The sequence below is a fragment of the Ursus americanus genome, chromosome 11 (genome assembly GCF_024610735.1).
Source record: "Ursus americanus isolate L20-20 chromosome 11, mUrsAme1.1.p, whole genome shotgun sequence".
Taxonomy (NCBI): Eukaryota; Metazoa; Chordata; class Mammalia; order Carnivora; family Ursidae; genus Ursus; species Ursus americanus.
The window spans coordinates 28,882,217-28,904,598 of NC_142137.1; positions in this window are offsets into that span (position 1 = coordinate 28,882,217).

Below are 22,382 nucleotides of genomic sequence, written 5' to 3' on the forward strand. Positions count from 1 at the left end.
GATAGAGGGCCGTGTGGGATGGGACCATCAAGAGAATTATAAAAACTTTGGCCCTGAGTGAAATGGGAGGTATTTGGAGGGTTCTGTGCATGAAAGTAACAGACTGGACTTATTTTGTCTGTCATGTGGGAACAGGGGTAGAGGGAAAACGATGAGGGAGGAGCAGGGGAGTCCATTTAGAGGCTGTGGCAACAATTCAGGTGGGAGACGATAGGGGTTTGGTCCACAATGTTAACATTAGAGGTGAGAGGTCATCAAATTCTGGATCTATTTTGAATGTAGAACCAGTACGATTTTCTGGATATGGGGAATGAGAATAAGAAAGGACTCCATCTTTTTGACCTGAACAGACTTGAGTGATTGATTTGTCATTACTAAATGGAAAGGAAGAGCCATTTAGAGGAATGGAGATGATGAAGAGTTTAGTGTGGGAGGACTTTTTTTGAGAGGCCTCTTAGATCAGTTCTTACACTGTATTCCTTTACTTAAAGACTTATTTTGAAAACATTACGTATTCATAATACATAAAACACACACTGTCTTTTTATGGGGATCTACTAATTGCAAGGCACTGTAGATAATACTAGGTAATAACTTTATCTTATAGTCTAATGAGGGAGATTTATAGCATTCAGGTAACAGCAACACCTATAATTCAAGTCAGCAGGTGTTCAAGATGGGCACAAATCCTTTGCTCTTGGGGGCTAAAGCAGGGAGGGATTCTTTGAGCTCAATGAGAAGAGAAAGCATTATAGATTGGAGCTGGATCTCCACACAGGTAGAGGAATTAGGTATGGGAAGATGGGTGGGGATAAGGGCATGGAGAAGGCAATTTCAGGCAAATGGAACAGCAGAGACTCAGGGATAGGAATGGGAAATCACATACATATCCAGGTAAGAGCAAGGGCAGATTAGGTGAAGCATTGTGCAAAGTTTGTTTGGGTGGATAATAAGAAATAATATGGAAAAGATAGATATGGATCTGATCACTGGTTTACTAGTAGAAGAGAAAGAGAAGATCACAGGGGAGTTAAGAAGGGTTAATCGATAACCCTGAGGAAGGTGCACTGGAGTGGAGAGACAGGAGCTCAGGGGACCAGCTGGAGATTGTTGCAGTAACAGTTTGGCCTCAGGTGACAAACAGAATAAATCTTATGAACTCTCACTGTGTCCCAACACAACTTCTCATTCCTGGGGCAATCCAGATGTAACACAGACATCTCAATTTGTAAAATCAGTATTTCCTTGAAGCTGAGATGAATTTTAGCTTGAATATAGTCAGCCACTCTTATTGGAGGGAAAGAAAGCAGCGTTTGACACTGTGTTTCCAAGCCAGCACCCACTGTCACGAGTTTACCAAGCCACAATATGTTGGCTCTTCTGTCAGTGCAAGGTGTTGCCTGACAGTAGTTCCTACGAGATAGCTTCTATCCATCACTTACCTCATCCATTAGTAAAGTTCATTAATTACTGGCCCTGGCTCTACTTTGACTATTTCGATTAATTCCAAATAACCAACTCATGGTTTCTCCCTTCCTTTCTCTCTGTCTTGCTTTCTTTTCTTTTTCTTCTTCTTCTTTGTTTGTCCTCCCTTATTTATTTTCTCAAAAGTCCCACACTGTCTTTAATTGCATTGATCTCAAGCTAAGTGCATAACTTATTTTCTTTATTTAATAAAAAGATAGTGTTCCCAGGGTGCTTGCCTGGTTCAGTGGGAAGAGAATGGGGCTCTTGATCTCGGGGTCATGAGTTTGAGCCCCACATTAGGTGCAGAGATTACTGAAGAAAATAAATAAACATAAAAAAAGATAGTATTTCCTATTAAATAAACTCTCGAGGCCTTTTTTCCCTTTTTATTTTTTATTTATTTATTTTTTAAAGATTTTATTTATTTATTTGACAGAGACAGAGACAGCCAGCGAGAGAGGGAACACAAGCAGGGGGAGTGGGAAAGGAAGAAGCAGGCTCATAGCGGAGGAGCCTGATGTGGGGCTCGATCCCGGAACGCCAGGATCACGCCCTGAGCTGAAGGCAGACGCTTAACCGCTGTGCCACCCAGGCGCTCTCCCTTTTTAATAATTAAAAAAAAAAAATATATATATATATATAATACATATGTGAAAACAAACAATTATGATATTTGGGATCATAGTCCATGCAGTTTCTTACTAATAAAATAATCCATAAACATAGATTATCACCTTTAAATACAGCCAAATTTCTCTATTGGGATTTCTAGACTAGTTCTTACCCTGACATCATTGGGATCCTGGAGATGATGATGGGAACTCTAGTGGACATTGGAAGAGCTCTTGGCAACAACTCTTATTTTCCATGGAGAATTCATACCTCCTTCACACAGTACCTGTGCTAGTGTCTCATTTTTCTGGGTGTGGGGCATTTGTTTCAGATCTAAATGAATCACTGGAATACCGTCTCATAGTGGAACATAATTATAGGGTCAGAGATGGTCATATGACCAACAGGTCAATCAGATGGAAGAAGTTTGCTAGGGTCTTCTGGAAAGAGGCTTTCTTGGGGTTTTTTGAAGAAAGCTTCTAGAGGTGGGCAGCTTTTTTCTCTTGTATATGGAAGAGAGACTTTGTTTCCCTTTGAGTCATTGGCAATCCCAAGGGAAGCCACTTTTAAGAGAAAATGACCCCACAGAAGGCAGAGTAAAAAGTGGAATAAAATGGGTCCTGGAAGATGTTGTTTAGTTGTGAAATCAAATTGACCTCTGAACTTTCAATTTCATGAGCCATGAAATACCTTTTATTGCCAATTTGAGTTAGATTTTCCCTTACTGACAGCCAAAGTAATTCTGATACAAGAATAGTAGGAATTTGAGAAACATGTGATTTTGAAAGAGACTGTGACGAGTGTATCAGGGAGAAATAAAAGATGTTGGTTTACAGAGCAGCCATGTTAGTCTTCTGGAGGAAGTCATTATAAAAGCAAATTTTATATATGAAATATATTGTTTTTCCGTAAGTTTGTCAGTGCATAGATCTTCATTAAAAGAGAATTTGATGCAGTTGTTAAAAAGCCAGTCTATAGATTCAGATTGTCTGTTTATCCCTCAATTTTCCTACTTACTAGCTGTGTGATCTTGGGAGGTGATTTCATTCTCAAAGTCTCAGTGGGAAATGTACCTGTCTCAGAGTTTTTGTGAGGGTAAAATAAGATAATACACATAAATTTCCCAGAATAATGCTTGGCACATAGTGAGCACTCAATAAACTTTAGCTGCTATTATTATTACTAATAATACTAATATTATTACTGTTATATGGATAATGTTTTCTGGAGAAAACTAGAAAAGCAGGATGATAATTACAAAGTTAATAGAATTCTTTGTTATCTATAGCGTAATTCAGTAAGTACTTCTTACTTTTCTTTCAGTAGTTTCAATATCTGGAAGCTATAACTTAATTGCAGATGCTTTATTATCAACATAGTATTTAATATTTGTTAACCTTTCTCATGGAGGCTGCTACTCAGGCTAATACATGGTTCTGGTCTCATTATCAACCTAACACAGCATCTAGCCCTTTATTACAGGTCCCATCTTAATTCCTAGCCCCATCCTGATAATTCATGGCTCCAACTATGCTATCCTTAATTACTTTACCCTTTTAGTCCAAAGCGATTTCAGTATGAATCATGGCCTTAATTGACTCAGTTCTCTATTTGAATTTTCATTTGTAGACTCAGACCAATTCCCTAGGAATAAGTGACTAGAAGTGAACAGGCTTTTCTAGGGAACTAGACCATAATTTAGGGGACAATTTCCTGTCTGGTATTATCAGGCATTCAAATTCAGACTCTATAATTACTAAAGGTTTTTAGAATTATGGCATTTTTACATTGGTTTTCATTTTCCATCCTTTAGAGCATGCAGAATGCTGTCACTTACACTGTCCAAAACAATTCCCCCGACAACTCTGTGGGGAAAGCACCATCACCAGTTTGAAGCTGTGAGAGATGGAAACATCAGTGAGAGGAGACCATGACCCAAAGGCTGATCTTCAGTCTTCTCAGCCTGGTGTGATTTCTTCCCATCTCTTCTGGCTCCCAATGTCATCAGTCTTTGACATTTGTGACTTGTACGACCCAAAATAAGTCCTAGCTGACCAGCAAGCATACAAAAAGAGAAGCTTTCAGGATTGCTGCCCATCAGATTTTGAGGAACAGTTCACTTATTATCATTCTTAAATTAATACTTATTTAAAAATGAAAATACCAATGACAAAATAATTGATTGTGAGGTAGGAGGAGAGAAAGAGCCCATATTTGGAAGGACACATATTTAATCATTAAATGACTGAATAAAAGTGAAGGTTTATTCTTTCTCTTTATTAAATGGGTTATCTGAGCACAGAAAACTTATGGATTGGGTTTGCCATGGCTCACACTTGTATCCTTCTTCTGGATGAATACAATTATGTACTAAAGACCTTGAGATAGCTATTTCTTCCAGCTAGCTACTGGAGATGGGCGCATAATATTTCTGGGCTTATTTCAGCTAGATAGCCTTTGGAAATGGTCCAGAGTGGTTTTTAACCTGGTGTTATGATGAGTGATGACCAGTAGCTCCCTGGAGGGCCTCGGAGAAAGCACAGGGAGGAGAAACGGCTCTATACTGTGGGCTGGAGACCTGCTATTCCCATCCCAGGGCTGCACTCACTAGTCTCAGCCTCGAGCTAGTCTTCTAAGCTCCCTGCCCTTCACTCCTTCCCTCTATAGAATGAAAAGTGAGACAAGATGCACCTGGGGTCCCACTCAGCCTCAAGGCTCTTATGTTCTAGGAAGGGACCCATCCCTAGACGTTGACTGTTCTGGTCATGGCCAGGAGCGGATGGATGGCTTAGAAAGTAACACTAATAGGACTATCCCATGGCCTTCCCTGCTGGAATAATTAAACCCCGGGTCTGGTGATTTGCGCCTGAAGCCATATTTTAGGTGCCTCAGGAAAGCCTGTGGACAGTTAATGTAACAAATCAAATGCAACAAAGGGAAGTGAAGTATGAGTTATTATTTTAAACTCTGCCAGATTCAGAACTACAGGCCAGAAGAGAAATAATGCCGCTGGAGACCACAAAAGGAAAGAACTTAGAAATACATCTTCTGTCCTCAATTCACCCCTCTATTATACAGCCTTTCACTGGCCCTATGGTATGTACTTCCTAGGACAATAGGCCATCAGATCAGTAGTGCTGGAGATGGAAAAGACCAGGCAAACTACACAGGATACTGCAACAGGAAATTGAGACTGTACTGGAAGAATGGGGTGGATACTCCCAGCCTTAGGTCACCTGCAGGGCCATTCAGAAAATATGTATTGAATTATCATTGAGTAGAATTCCATTCCTTTCCTTTAGTCTATGTCTTTTCTTAACTGTGAATCATTTCGTCCTTGCCCTGTGTGAATATATTAAATGTATAATCACAATTGGTAAAAAGCAAAAGGTAAGCTGTGAACAAAACGTGTATGAAATTTATAAGCCCAAGGCCAAGTGTAGACACAAGCTTGACTGAACCGTGTAGAAGAACAAGGAGCGTCGGCTTGTGTGGAGGATGAGGAGGAACATGGGGAATTAGTATGATGTAATTTGGGGTGTAGATTCCTTATTTACCCACAGATTTTATGCAATCTACTACTTGGATTAAATAGAACTCAGTCTTTCATGGAAAATGTTCTTATTTAGCCGAATAAAACAGCAGGGAATTTGAGACCATTACATAGCTTTTAGTAGCACATAGGGCCAAAGTAGGACACAGGCAAACTCAATCCTTCTCGTCTATGCGTGACATAGATATAAAGATAAATCATAAAAAGAAAAGAAATTTAAAAATAAACAAAAAGCAAAAAGCCAGGAGCATTAAAACACAAAGCAATCACAGAGAGATCGGAAGAACATCGTGCCTTTCATTCTCCTCATACCCACCCCTTTTAATAACTTACACGGTTGCCTCTGACCCCTCCTTGGAATGGCAGACATACCATATGCTGTGGTACTGGCATACACTCCATCTTGGCGATCCATTACTGTACCATGGTTGGACACCATGGTAGGACATCAATCTAGCAGGAGTCAGTTGGATCTCGGAAGAAGGTTCAATATCAATAGGGTGTCCAGCAGGCTGGCTAACTGGCTGAGCCTCTATTCCAGAAACAACTGCCAGGATGCTTAGCCTTCACCAACCACTGCCTTAATGAAAGCCTGAGCTGCTAGCCAAACCTGCTCAAAGCAGTAGGTCAGGATTCACCCCAAGGATTCTGGGAACTGCTAGACGTTTTGATTCCCTGATGAGACTTCATGTTTTATTAAGTTAGTGGGTGCTGCCTTTACAGTTGGAGCGACACCTTTACCCAAATTACCTAATCGTAACACCAGCATAGCTAGGAGGCCTGGATGAAAGTGGAGCGATCCAGTGGACAGTGAGTCTCTCGGGATTCATCGCTACCTCCCACACTCTCATACTCCACCCACGTCTTGCCTCTGCTCTAGGTCACAGGCTGCCTATCATTGACACAGAATGCCAGAGGATACTGCAGGCTCTAAACCACAAGTCCTTTCTCTTTACCCTATCAGGGTCCTCACAAATGCCTCAAAATCCATTTATTCATATGTTTTGAATGCTTTTTACATATTTTTAGAGGCCGATGTATTGAACTGGCACCAAATTGTGTGTTTTTTGGCAAGGCCTTGTGTAAAGAGTAAAGTGGGTGGTTGTACTGAATGGTCTCCGAGGTCTACCTAGCGCTTCCACTGAGTTCATATTTGAATCTTCTCACCCCCCCTCAGATGTCAGTCTGTCACCACTACCTTCCCTCTCCTGGATGACACTGGCTTCTACTTTACTGAGACAAATGATTAGGTTCCCTAGTTTTCCTTCCTTTCTGCAACTTCCATCATCCACTACTGTCTTTCAGGAGGATGGGGCTTGACCCTTACCCAGACTAACCCACCCTACTGCACTCTTCTTCCCTTTTCTCCAGTGACTTTATGTCTTTTATTGACATATGGAAATTATAAAACAAATTCGTGACAGTAAAAATTTAAGAGATAGAATTAATTAAAATAAAAATGTACTTACTTCTCTTCTTCTACTCCCATCCAATCCCACTCTCCAAAGAAAACTACTTTAATTTGCTGAATATTCTTCCAGAACTTTTTTCTATGCACATACAAATTCAAACACATATATGTGTATATAAAATAAATGTGAATCTTTTCATAATCAATTTACATGTTATTCTGCAATATGTTTTTAAAACCCAACATTCGAAGGCATCTGAGTGCCTCAGTAGGTCAAGTATTTGACTCTTGATCCCAGCCTACGTCGTGCTCTAGTGAGTTCAGGGTCCATGCTGGGCATGGAGCCTACTTAAACAAACAAACGAACAAAACTTAACATTCCACTCAACAAGTATTTATTGAGCACTTACTATGGGTCAAGCTCTGTGCTAGGGCATGGGTATGCAAGTGTGAGAAAAAAAGTCATGGTTCTTGCCCCAGTAAAACTTAACAGTTCATTGGAAAGATATTTTGAGCTTTATTTCATTTCAATATATACATATTTTGTTCATTATTTCTAATAGCTGTATCATTTGTAGAAGAGGTCTGTCATGATTTATTTAAACATTCCTTTGTTGGAAAACATTTAGGTTCTCCAATTTTTTGCTATTACAACTAATATTATAATGAATATCCTTGTACACTTGCATTAGCTTTTCTGTGGACAGAATTATATTATGAAATTGCTGGGCCAAAGGGTATACACATTTAAAATTTTAGATATATTGTCACATTGCTCTCTAACAAGGCTGTATCAATTTATCTTCTACCAATAACAACCTGAGTCCTGACCAGTCCACTAAGCTCTTTGAAAATTTGCTTTATCAGTTGTGCCCCTTTTACTTGTATCTGTAATCACTTCCTTGGCCTACAACAGCTTAGGTCAACCTACAGCCTAAAAATGTGAAGATTCCCTCTATTCTGCTACTTCTTAAGTTTGCCAACCTAGCTTTCTCATCTCCTTCGTCACTGACGTACTAAGTCATTGCCCCTGGCCATCACTCTCTGCATGCCCTCATTTCTTAACACTTTCCATAAGATTTAGGTCCTTACCACAATGCCAACAATGTCCTCTGGAAGGTAACCTGTCACCTCAAACAGTACATTCGATGATCTTAGTTCAGGTCTTTGTCTTTGTAACATTTGGGTAACATTTCTTCCTTGTTGAGACTTTCTTCTCTTCTGGCTTCAATAGGAACTTTCTTCTGTGGTTCTCTTCTCAACTTCTGATGGCTCCTTAAATACAGGGAGATGTCCTCCCTTTCCCTTTTTTCTTCTTTCCTCATCAGTTCCTTCCCAACCTAATCTACTGCCCTGGCTTTAATTCTTGCTTCTGTATATGCCTGTGAAATCTTCATCTCTGGTCAGGCCCGTACTAGCAAGCTCTAATCCTGAACTTCCAGCTGATGGACAGTGATACAGCCAAAGGGATCTTGGTATCAAACTCACTATGCTCAGAATGGAACTCATCATCTCTCCCAACCCAAAACTTTCTGCATGCTTCCTTTCTTGTTAAGAATTGCCATTCTACCAGTCATTTAGGCTCAAATGATTGCATACTTTTTGCTACAGTTTTTTTTTCTTGAATCTCATTTCCCATCCACTGCCAAGTCAGTAGAATCTACTAAAGCCGCATTTCACAAACCAGAATGTTACAGAATTAAACAAAGGTTACAAAAATAAATAAATAAAGTAATACTTCTTAGAGTCTTACATTGTGAATCCCAGGTCCTATGCATTTCTCCACTTATGAGACCAAAGAACACTTTTTTTTTTTTTAAGATTTGATTTATTTATTTGAGAGAGAGAGCGTGAGAGAGCAGGAGCAGGGGCTGGGGAAGGGAGGCAGAAGCAGACTTCCTGCTGAGCAGAGAGCCCCATGCGGGGCTCACTCCAGGATCATGGCCTAGCCGAAGACAGATGCTTAACAACTGAGCAAGTGCCCCAACACTTATTTTCAGGAAAAACCTCTTGAGGTCTCTCTGGAAGTAAGGGAATATATTTTGCTGAATGCATGTATTCTACTAAAAGTGTTTTGATGTGTCATTTCACTGAATTCATTCAGAAGTGAGCAATATGAGAAGGCCAAGTTTGGTGAGATCCATGCGGAATGCATAGTGGGCTTCTTGCCTGACATTGTCCCTGACTCCTGAAACTAAATGTTTTTGTGGTTTATCGTTGGCAAGTTCCATAATCAGTGTGAAAGTAATCACAGAGGCACAGGCATTTTAAAAAAAATGGGTATAAACAATTCCTTACTTAGTATTACCTTAACTCAAGATTCTTTTTTTAAAAGATTTTATTTATTTACTTATTTTAGAGAGAGAGCGCGCACACACATGAGCAGGAAAGGAGCAGAGAGGGAGGAGCAGAGGGGGAGGGAGAGAGTCCCAAGCAGACTCATAGTAAGCGCGGAGTCCTAAGTGGGGCTCCATCTCCGGACACTGAGATCACGATCTGAGCTGAAACCAAGAATAGTCGCTTAACCAACAGAACCACCCAGGTGCCTGGCTCAAAGTTCTTTTAAATGATCATCAGACATCTTACTCTGTGTCTCATTTGGTCCTGCTTAGATTTACCAAAGTCTTGTCTTTAAAGTGGTATCTATTAATTTCCACCGAAAGCTATTATTTCTATGTATCATCAAGTGGAAAAACTGCTCCAAGACTATTCAAATAAACTGCTAAATTCAGCCTTTATAAAATGCTAATTGATTCAGATGAACTTTCCTTTAGGTCCTGAAACTGACTTTGGTTATATCTACCCTAGCTTGTGTGTAACTCTGAAATTACGTCCCAGGACCAGTATTCACTGCTTTTATAGCGTTGTTTTATTATTTTTTTCCCATTAAAGATTATTTCCAGAATCTAATAAAATCAAAATATGTGGAATTATGGAAAATAAATATTAATTTTTTGTGTGTATGTGTATCAGCAGCAAGTTAAAATTTTTTTTTTATTGAGGAATAATTGACATAACCCTATATTAGTTTTAGGTGTACAACATAATGATTTGATATTTATATATATTGTGAAATGGTCACCACAATAAGTCCAATTAACATCCATCACCATACATAGTTACAGAATTTTTTTTCCCAACGATTCCTTTCCTACGTGCCTTTGCAAGAGAAATCCCCACACATGTGCAAGAGGACATATGCTTAAGAATGTTCACAGCAGTGCTGTTCACAACAAGGAAAACAGAAAACAGTCCAGATGCCTGCCAATGGGAGACTGGGAGGATGAACTATGGTCTATTTATCCAAAGGAAGATTATGATGTAAATGAATGGGTTGATTTTAACAGTATAATATTAAGTTAAACACATCAAGTCCCAAAAGATGACCTATAGAATGATACTCTTTTTCTAAAGTTAATAACAAGTAAAATTAAAATGTACATTTTAGAATGTGTATAGGTGTAATAAAACTGCTTAAAAAGGAAAGCAAAGGAATGATCGATACTGGATTCCAGGTGATGCTACTTTGAGGGGGATGGCTAAGAGGATGAGGAGGAACCATTTGGATACATGTAGATATTTCCAAAGGTCTAGTTTTTTTGAAGGGGTAGTTTCATAGATGCTTATTAAATTATTTCAAATATTCAATTAAATAGCTAATTCAGTAAATAAAATCAGGACATGCATTTGTCAATGATGAGAGTACATCATGAAACTGGACTACACTGCATCTAATTCTCTGTACTTGAGGACCAATGGAGGGTCAGAGAAGAAACTGGAACTTTGGCAGGTGAGGTCTCCAGGAGACGATCTGTAAGAGATTTGTTCTTTAGCTACCACCGCTCCTGATGCTCCTTGTTTCCGAGAACGTGGGTTTGCAAGAGTGCCTTGATGGAGGCAGTGGGAAGGGAAGGTCATGGAGACTTTCTCAGATGCCGGTCCCTTCCTTGGCTTCACAGATGTGAATCTTGACCTTAGGAAGAATGGTTATTGCAGAACTGACAGATGATTTTCACAAGGAAATTAAAAAAAAACAAGTACCTGAGCATGACAGCTTTGGCATCCATGACAAGGTGTAAAACCAAGTGGGTGATAATGGCCTTTTTCCTACCTCTGCTCAGAATACAGCTGTCCATGGCCTGTAGAAGGTCCCTTCACTTTGAGAACACTGGGCATGAGACCCTTGGCAGGATCATCAGTCCTATTACAGAGTGTCCAACAGTCCGGGCTGAGATGAAATGCTGTATAATTCAGAAGTCAGGAGCAAGGGCTGGAGGCAGAGTGCATTCTATTATATGCTGGCCCTCTACTTACCTTGTGCATGGGCCAAAAGGTATACTTTCTGCAAGACTCAATTTTCCCATCTGTAAAATGGAAATAATAATAGTATATGCCCCATGGCTTACCGTGAAGGTTTAATGATAAAATCTAGTAGGGTAGAAGATGGAGTGCCCAGCCAATAGATTTTACATGCACCCTCTTAATAGGTGCATGGACAAAAGTTATCAAAGAGCAAATACATTAGGGCAGGTACTTAGAAGGGCCATAAGAAGGTGCACGTGAGCTGGAGCCCTGTTAACACACAATGACTCTGCCTCCTAGTAATGGCAGCCCAGTCAATGTCTAGCATTGGATGGCTCAGTTTAACAAGGCCCTTCATTCTTCTTCTTCTTTTTTTTTAAGATTTTATTTATTTATTTGGCAGAGAGAAGTAAAGAGACAGCCAGCATGAGCAGGGGGAGCGGCAGGGGGAGAGGGAGAAGCAGTCTCCCCCCAAGACCCAGGGATCATGACCTAAGCCGAAGGCAGACACTTTACCAACTGAGCCACCCAGGAGCCCCGACAAGGGCCTTCATTCTCGAGAAAGAGTTAGAAAGGAAATGAGCTAACATGGGGAAAGAAGTGGGTTAGATGGTGAACTTTTTAATAAAGACCCGGGTCATCAAAAATGAAAATAATTCAAATGTCCTCTTTTTATGAAGACATAGATATATGTACATATTCAACGAGTTCCATCCAAAAAGGATTAACAGGCACACACAAACACGACTGGTATTTAAAGTAGTAAGTTCACAACTATTCCCACAGCTGTGCTCCTCAGAAGGCTGGCTTGTTGAGCCCAGAGGCAGAACTCCATTTTCTCTACTGCACATTGGGAGCCCACCAACATCCATTCTGGGTGTGATTGTGACCCTGAAACCCATCAATGCGTTCTTCATATCCTCCTCTTTGAAGCACGCCAGAGATAAAGAGCGACATGATAAGCAAGAGCAAGTTTAATCAGCACATGCCTTGCAATATTTCCCCCCTGGGGATTATCTGTGCTTTTCTTGTTTGGAATAGACTCTTAAATTCAAGTTGTTAAAAGCATCTTACTTTCTGCATATATGTCTGGATAAGTTTTAAAAGTCAGCACATAGTGCAGGGATTTACGGAATAGACATTTTGCACAATCCAAGGTAGAGAAATGAGTTGCCTTTTTTTTTTAACCTCTTTCCTCGGTTTTTGAGAGTTATATTTTGAAATTATGATAGCCAGAACAGCCCTCTAGACCTCTGGGGAGAAATGTTCCTGCTAAAATAAAAAGAAAGGACCACAGGATAATGAGAATTCTGAACGCGTAACCAAGATGCAACTCTTGGTTCTGTCCTTCCACGTCCCCTCCCTGTGCGGCTCTGTCCCTTGGGGACGCTGCTAGAGCAAGGCCCTGTCACCTAAGGAAACTCAGCCTGCGGCTTGGCAGCTGTTTCTTGTGTATGGCATGCTTGATTTACAGGATTTGGGACTAAAGTTCTATCTCTTCTCTTCTCCACCCAGATGAAATCATTTCCTTTCACCATCCTGCAGCTTAGTTCTTATGGAAGAGAAGGGTTAGGGTTATAAAAGAGACAGGGAGGGAAGGGCAAGGAAGGAAGAGGAAGTTTATAACCCTCGAGGCTTTCATATGTGAGCTTGAAGGAGAGCTCACACTCGCAGACAATGGTGCTTAAACGCCTGAATTTGCCACATTGGTGGGGATCACCTTTCTCATCTTTGCTGAGCCAGACCCTGGAAATGTACCATGTCATTCCCTGAAAGGAATCCTTGTTAATTAGCTATATGTTGTTGTTTCTTTTTAGAGGTTATTAGGGTTTTACATCAGAATCTTGTTGGGCGTTAACAGTTTTCAAAGTCATATTAAATCATGGGATGGAGAAAATACTCCCTGATCCTCATAACTTGCAGAAATGGAAAATGGCAAGCTTTGTCTTTTTTCCACAGCACATGAAATTTGCAAAATAGCATGAAGCCTGTATCCATACCCTGTCTGCCCTAAAAATGGCACAGCAATCTAAAGAATGAGTACATGCAGTGACATATGTTGTCAGCTGTCTCAATAAAAGGATGTTTCCATAATATGATGTTATTTCTTCAAGCCGCAGTCAATATTCTTGGCTGCCAGATGACACGGGGAGAAAAAACAAGACGTTTTTAGGGCGAAGGACAAAGACTCAAGGACTGGGGGAGAGGGAGTGAAGAAGGGAGGGATAAGGTAGTTTGAAATTTGTGGCTCATCTGTCTGTCCTATTTAATTTTTTTAAAAAAGATTTTATTTATTTATTTGACAGAGAGAGAGACAGCCAGCGAGAGAGGCAACACAAGCAGGGGGCGTGGGAGAGGAAGAAGCAGGCTCATAGCGGAGGAGCCTGACGTGGGGCTCAATCCCATAACGCCGGATCACATCCTGAGCTGAAGGCAGACGCTTAACCGCTGTGCCACCCAGGCGCCCCTGTCCTATTTAATTTTTGAGACGGGTGGAGAAGAGATGTAATATAGGAGTTTGGGGAAGACCAGTTGCCCCCATGCTGACAGGTATTTGGAGGGTATTTGTATTTATTTTTATACTGAATGCTCCGTTAACCAAAGGGCCAAAATTGCGTGAACATGGACTGATGGCAGGAGAGAAAGACCCTGCTACTCTCTTGTTGTCCTCAGAGAATGGCCAAGGTTGGTGTTATTCTAAGGGCTAGCTGATCCCAGAGTTACCCTCCAAAGAAGGTGGTCATGAATGGACTGATTATTGGCTTAAGATATTTAATAAGGGCATGGTATAATCTCTTTAGTGTTGCGGTCAAGCTCGGGTCTTTTCTCAATGTGTGTGTGTGCGTGTGTGCGTGCACACCCATATATACACTCATACACACACCCATGTGCACAGCCTCCCTAGCCTCGATACTGGTTAAGAGAGTTTTGTTTTTAGTTTTGTTACATAAAGTGGCAAAGATGAGTAGCTTGAGAAGCTGGCCAGTGGGACCTTTGCAATGTCCCCTTCCTTTACAGACTTCTGAGCCTTAAAGGATTTGCAAATTGCTGATGGTAAAAAAATAATAATAATGGTTGAGAATATAAATTCTCAATCATGTTTCTTACATGTTCAAGGATTATTATTCCTTTGGCCTCTTCGTCATCCACATCAACATGGTTTAGTTTGTAAGTCGGTTGAGGGTAGAGGCAGTGGACTTATATGCCCCAGATTTTCTAACATAATCCTGATTTCAGACGTTCTGCTCTGTGGTCCCCTGAAATACCTTCAAACTTATCAGGAAATCTGCTCCATAGCTGCTCTGTCTACATGACCTCATATTCCAAAAAGCTGGTAGTTAAAGCTTGTGAGGAAGGGCAGTGGCAAGTCCGCATTCAGGCTGGTGAGCGATGACATCCAGGCCAGGGTCTCCAGTGGCAGAGCGGCTCCCAAGAGAGGACACCACGGTTGTATTGTTCTCAGGGATCCAGAGGGATAATTTCTCTTTAAACTTGTGAGCCTAAACCACTTTGCCTGATAAAGTGAAATTTACCCCAGTGTTGGCAGTGACTATGACTGTCCTATTTTCAGGAAATGATCTGAAGCTCATAAATTCTGCCAAAACATGAATAAAACTAAAATATCCCTAAGTGAACTTAAAATCATTCTGGAACAGAAAAGCTCCCCAGTGAGATGAGACTTGCCTTTTTCTTTTTTTAAAAGTGAATCTTGGAAAATGAAATTTTGCTTAATTTTTTTCCCCTCCAGTTTTCTCAGTAACTTGTTCAGTGGTTCAAGTGAAGAATCCATCTCCTTTTGGTTCTGGGGGAGTGCTGTAGGAAGTTTGGCAAGTCCTCCAATTTGGATCCTATGTTTTAATCCCCACCACCCCCTGCCAGACACACACACACACACACACACACACAGACACACACACACACACACACACTGCTGGAGGAGCAGCTTCTGGGAGCCTCAGACTCCAGCGGCACCAGGACATCTGCTGTGGACACGTCTTTGAAAAGTGTTAGTGTCATTTAGGGAACAGAGCAATTTCCTCCTTCAGACACGAACACTTGGCTTAAGAGAGAGTACTTAGTTCTCATGGAAGTTAGCATCTGAAATAAGTGTCAGAAGCAAATCTCTTGACCCTGAAGTTGAGGTCAACCACTCCTGGGCAGGGTCACGAGCTTAAAAGAAAGGTTGTTAATAGAGTTTAATGGGGTGAGGGCTATTTCCAACTGAATCTTCAAAAGCCTTTCAGGCTGCAATTAGAATTTACTGTTTGCTTAAGAAAAATGACTCTACCCCTTCACAGCCATTGATTCTTATTTATTGATATTACTTAATTAGCGGCATTAAAATAATACACTTAAAATGGTTGCACATTCGATGTTCATCTTTATTCCTTTCTCTTCCTGCTCCAGCCAGGCGAAAGATTTTTAGATTTTCTGAACAAGTCATGCCATTTTGTGGTTGGCCTTAAACATGTTGTTTTCTCTTTTAGAAAAGCTCTGTCCTTTCCTTTGCCCCTCTGCCTGGCTAATCCCCCTCATCCTTCAAGTTCTGACCTGCATCTGCCAGCATCTCTCTGGCTGGGTGGGGTGCCGCTCCTGCGAGCTCCCCGAGCCCTTGTGCTTACCCACACTTCAGCGTGTCTGCTAGAACCTTCCACCTCTGCACCAAAAGCTCTCCAGTGCCTGGCACGCACTAGGTACTCAGTATTCGTTGGATGAATAAATACACGAAGACTAGAGGAATGGACAAATAAGGGACGCACCTGGTCAATCGTGGGCGTATAGTTTCTTTTAGGTGTTGTTGTGTGTCAGGATCTCTTGGAGTCTGATAGAAATGTGAATTCTCAAGTTCTAACTGCAGGGATTTTGTATGAAACATAATGATACGTGTGGTAAGCTACACATAATTCGTTACTGCTAGGGCATAAAATGTGCGACAGAAGTGGAGGTTGACAAGGCCAGACTAGGCAGGAGGCAAGATTTGGAGGAAGTACCAATGGGCTGGGGTTTTATTTGCAGTACAGGTTACGGGGTGTCAGCAAAGGGCTTTAAGTATGATTAGATTCCTGTCGTCTGTAGAAATTAGATTCAACACTTGTTCTCAACCTTGACTGCATATTAGAATTTTCTTATTTGAACAAATAAGCAATAAAGCCTGGGTCTGTCCTGAGACATTTGAATTTAATTGGTCTGAGGTATGGTCTGGGCTTTGGGTGGTTTTAAAGCTTCCCAGGTGATTCTAATATAAAGTCAAAACTGAGAACTACCAAAATAGAAGAGAAAATCTGTCCATGCAATTTGGCAATCAGCTCTCTTGTGACATCTCTTAAATTGTACTTGTGTGTTGAGGAAAAACAAATTAAAAACCACATTGAGATATCACTATACACCTACCAGAAGGGCTAAAATAAAAAATAGTAGTAAAACTAAATATGGGCGAGCATGCAAAGAAATTAGAGCTCTCATACATAGCGGGGGGAACGTATGAGAGTTTCTTAAAAGCTAATGATGCAACTACCATACAGCCCAGTGTTTGTACTCCTGGGCATTTATCCCAGAGAAGTGGAAATGTAGGTTGACAAAAAAACTTGTACACAAATGTTCATAGCAGCTTTCATTATCATAGACCCACAGTGGAAACAATCCAAATGTCCTTTGATGGGTGAATATTTATATAGATTCTGGTATGTCCGTATGATGGAATAGTAGTCAGCAAAAAAAAAGAACAAACTATTGACCCATGCAACAACTTGGATGGATCTCAGGGGCATTATGCTTAGTGAAAAAAGCCAATCTCAAAAGGTTACATGCTATATGAGTCTACTTATACAACATTCTTGAAATGACAAATAAAGAGTAATAGAAAACAGATGAGTTGTGCCAGAGGACAGGGATAGGAGTAGATGTGATTGCAAAGAGGTAAACTTAAGGGGTCCCTTTGTGATGATGGAATTGTTCTGTATCCTGATTGTGGTGGTGGTTACACAAATCTATACAGGGGATTAAATTTCATAGAACTATATCCCACATAAGCACACAGATGAGTGACAGGTAAAAAGTGGTGAAAACTGGGGGGCGCCTGGGTGGCGCAGTCGTTAAGCATCTGCCTTCGGCTCAGGGAGTGATCCCGGCGTTCTGGGATCGAGCCCCACATCAGGCTCCTCCACTGGGAGCCTGCTTCTTCCTCTCCCACTCCCCCTGCCTGTGTTCCGTCTCTCGCTGGCTGTCTCTTTCTCTGTCAAATAAATACATAAAATCTTTAAAAAAAAAAATCTGTAGTCTAGGTATCAGTATGGTGCCAGTGTCAATTCTTTGATTTTGATATTTGTACTGCAGTCATATAAGATGGCACCACCGAACGTGGGTGAAGGATTCATGGGACTGTATGTTCTATTTTTGCAACTTCCTGTTGTCTACTACGATTTCAGACTAAAAAAAAATTGTAGCAATGTATTGTTATTCGTTAGTTGTATTATTTAAAATTTCATGCATTTATATTTTAATTCTTTAGATAGATTGGAGATTTAAGTATAGTGACAGTGTCTCATAATTGTCCTACTTCAAGTCAATATAATTCAATACAGGTAACTCCATTCATTTCAATAAACATTTGAGGGCCTATTAGAAATAAAATTAATGAGTTTTAGTCTGCTTACCATTAATATTATATTGTCCATCCAGCCTAGCACAGTGACATGTATACAGTGAGATCTCAAAATGTGGGATCATTTGCTAGTCTTATTAATTTTTATGGTGATGTGTGATAGACCCCTTATTTACTTAAACACTGCATCTTCTTTGTTTCGTTACTCTGAAAAAATGGAACATAATGTAGGGAAAATACACTTTCCAAATTAATTTCTGTTCTTTAGATCTCTAAGCCACAGGGACTGATGAAAATATTTATTTGATCCATACGTATATTTTATGTTTCAAGTTACAAGTATATTTTCGTATATTATCTCACGTCAAAAGGTATAATATATATTTCTGTTCTTACCTTGAAATCAGGACAAAACAGCTTACGCTACCAAATGGCATTCTTGGACTTTTTTTTTTCCCTTTAATAATCACTAAGCTTAAATTTGCGGGGAGGAGTGCAATTTTCTTAATGTTTTCTACTTGGTTCAACATTCCCAGACAGCAATTACAAGCCAAATATCATTTCAGTAAATGAGAAATTCTTGTTTTCATGTGCTGATTGGCTTTATTACACGTGAAGGTTAATTGAGAGGCTTCTGGAGCTTATCTGGGTAATGATGAACAGCTGCAACAGATCGCACTCCCCCCACCCCCACCTCATTTTGACCAAACTGCACCCAAACAAAACCTCCTGAAAAGGTAACATGATTAAAAGGCACCGCAGACCCTGGTTGCCGTTGTATCTGAGTGAACATCACAGGAAGCCAGAGGAAAACAGAAAGCCCAAGAGGAAATGCTCAGTTTAGCAGTGGTGGCCCCCTCAGACCACTGCAAGCCATCCGATTGGACTCTTAGAGTTCCACAGTCCTGTGCTTAACTAGATCTTTATCCTGTGTAAGTGGTACCACCCACGGCAAAAATGTGCTTGATGACACAGAGGCGCTCAGTGGTGGATTTTTCTAGCCTCAGTGTAAGAGTAACCCTGCAGATTTCAGTACCAGAGAGAAAGGATGGCTCTGACTGCTTCGAAGAGCTTCTAGAGCCCATTACCTGTCTCATAAGCTCTTTAATAACAACAGCTAATGTGTCTGAGTGACTCGTCATGGGCCAAGCATTGGACTCGGAGTGTGACATGTGTCGCCTCAGCTAATGCTGTCTATAACCCTAGGGTGGAATTATCACATATATGTTAGCAATGATGCCCAGAAGACGTACGGAGCTTGTCGAGGGTCACGAAGCCAGTGGTTGTTTGAGCCTGGGCTTAGGTCCAGGTCCGTCCTTCCCTAGAGACTCACTCTTTTCCTCAGGGGTAGGTTAACAGATAATGCCGTCAGGAAACTCATTCAGAGAAAGAGTTGCCTGGTAGAGAAGTTATTAGGGTGGTAGATATCTTTCCAGTTCAGTTGCCAGTTGGCCAAGTCATCAAGTGGAGAGCCAATACACTGGTCACCTACATGCGTATTTGGGGTGGCCTGCTTTCCACTGTGTGGTATTATGGTCCTGCGGTGTGTGTTAAGGAGTTAAAGTTTTCAGGTAAAAGCAACTTGCTTAGTGATAAAGGAAGAGTTAGTAATGCTTTGGATGGCAGATGGATGTGTGCCATTGGCGCCCTCTCTTGCTGGCCGGCTTCTCCTCGTCCAACACTCCTCTAGCCCACACGCTCCTCTTTGACTCTTTCTACACAGCTTGACCCCGTCATGATCTTCATCGGGGGCATTAAGGGGCTTCATAAACAGTCTTTCATCTCACCATCTGTGTTTAAAATGATTCCTTCTACCTCTCTTTTCAGTTTATGACGGCAAGGAGGCGTGGTAATAGCTTAAGACGACAGGTTTGGAATCAGACAGACCCAGGTTCCAATTCTAGTACAGGCACTTGCTGATACCTAGACACATGTTTTGGTCGAGTCACTTAATTTCTCTGAGCTTCCGTTTTCTCATCTGTAAAATGTGAGTAGTGACACAATGTTTTCAGGTTGTTGTGGGAATCACATGAGAGGATTCATGTGAAGACCAATTTCTGGCACAATGGAAGTGTTCAAATGTTAGTCAAAGTAATTATCAACAAGAACAATTCAAAACCACTCATTTCCAATCCTTCATACCTGCTCTTCCCGCAATTTGGAATTCTTTTTTTTTTTTCTTCACTAATCTCCGCGCTTCCTTAGGCTCCGATGTACCATTTAGCAAACGTAAGACCACGCACGTGTAGTTCTGTGCAGTTTCAGAACTTACATTGCTCTGCATTCTGGCTGCAAATTCTGTACTAACCACCACTTTCTTAATTTTTCTTTCTCTGATGCATTATTTAGCACCTGTATAAACCTATGCAGCTGTGCTCAACTATGTATAAATGTTTGCTTTTCTGCTTCTGTTACATTTGTTTATGTGATTCTGTGCATAGCCAGTTTCTTTACTAAATTATATACTCCCCAGGGCCAAGGACCACAAATTCTACTTTTGCAACAGGTCTGGGTATCCTTCCAAGAATAGATTTTTAGGAAGGCTGAAACTAAAACATCTAGTTCTGCTTAAATGAGATGTTAATGGCAAGTTTCCAAACATTGTGTTTTTATCTAGGGCATTATTTCTTAAAGAAACGTCAGCAATGTTCAGCATTCTATAGAAATGTTCAATCTGGGGGCCCTGAGTGGGTGACGTTTGACATTTAAAGAATTAAAAGAACAAGTCTATGATTTGAGAAATAAGTCAATATTAACAAAAAGAAAGAAAGGGTTTAGGGGCACCTGGGTGGTTCAGTCCATTAAGCATCTGCCTCTTGATTTCAGCTCACATCATGATCTTGGGGTCGTAAGATCGAGCCCTTGGAAGGCTCCGTGCTCAGCAGGGTGTCTGCCTGGGATTCTCTCTCTCCCTCTACCTCTGCCATGCCCCTCGCTTGTGCTCCCTCTCCCTCTCTCTGTAAAATAATAAATACATCTTTTTAAAAGAAAAAAAAGAAAGAGTTTAGTAATTTCGTAATTGTTACTTTCAAGAAAACTTCAGACTGTATTTCCTTTGATCAGTGAAGTGATTGATTCATTGAATGAAGAAAATGTCAAGTCATGCATAATGGTCCCAGTAATAATCGCTGCACTTTTCCAGTACTTACTAGGTGTTGGTACCTTGTTAGGAACTAGGTTTGTATTGTCTCAACTAGTCTTCCCAGCACTCCCAGGGGTAGGCATCATGTTCCTCCCCATGTCGCATACAAGGAAACTAACGTTTAACCCATTGTCCAGAATGCAGCCGAAAAGTGTTGGAGCCAGGCCACGGTGACCACTAAGCTGTACTGCCTCCTTCATGCGAGGGAGTTTTACAGATGAGCTAGAAAGAGAATTCCAACAGTCCTCTTTTCCTTCATCCACACCACCTCTTCCCAGCCCCCCACAAAGGGAAAGAAAATTCTGTTAGTATATTCATGATTACTTAGTGTAAATAAATAATGACAACTGCAGGGGTTTTGGATGGTTTACAAGAAAAACTTAAGAAAGAAAAAGAAAAACTCTCTCTCTGGTTGTTTGCCTTCAAATGCTCCTCTCTCCACTGGTCTGGCTCTCTCTTCACTGCCTGCTGGTGGAGTCCTCAAGAGAGCGTTGTCCTGTCAGAATGAAGCCATTAGGGAAAATGCCTCACTGCCTTTCAGAGGACAGACAGGAAATGTCTTTTGCTTTCTTTCTTTTATTCTTATCCTCTCCCCTTTCCTCGCTCAGCTCTGTTCTTTTGGAATCAGTAACGGCTAACTTCACCCAGGCGTTGGGTAACTTGAGCCCTCCCGGAGCACAGTCTGAGGACGCTGGCTCTGAGCACGCACACCACACGCAGCTGCTTGGGGCCCTGCTTTTTGGCAGCCGTACAGCTCTCATCTGCTCCTGCTGGATCTCAGGACCCAGCAGTTACAGGCCTGGCCTCTGGGCCTGCACGTAAAGCATGCTTTAATAATAAAAACATCGACTTGGTCTCTTCCAGCTTCAGACATTCTGTGAGTCTCTCAGCCTTGAGCCCTAGGGGATCCGAGAACTTCTCAGTGGAGTCAGGACGACGCTGTGGCTAGCTTGTGGAAGAATCCTTTCATTGTTCCTTTTACAACAGGGGTACCTAGAGAGTGGCGAGTCCCAGCAACACGCTATATTCTACCTAATGGTGGAAGGGAGGGGGGCAGGGGGAGCATTGGGCTCCTCAGACACCTGGGTTCTGACGGGTGCTCTTCTGCGTTCATGCTTGGTTGTTCTGTGCTCTGTTTCTGAAAAAAAATCTGTTTCCCAAATTATACAATTTTCAGGCCTCTTAAAACCTAGATCTGCCCCTGGTTGGGTGGCTTTTTGTGCAGTGGTTCAATCTGTATCATGTCTGACTAACAAAAGCAAACCTTTGAAGGTTAACTATGAAAAGATTAGTG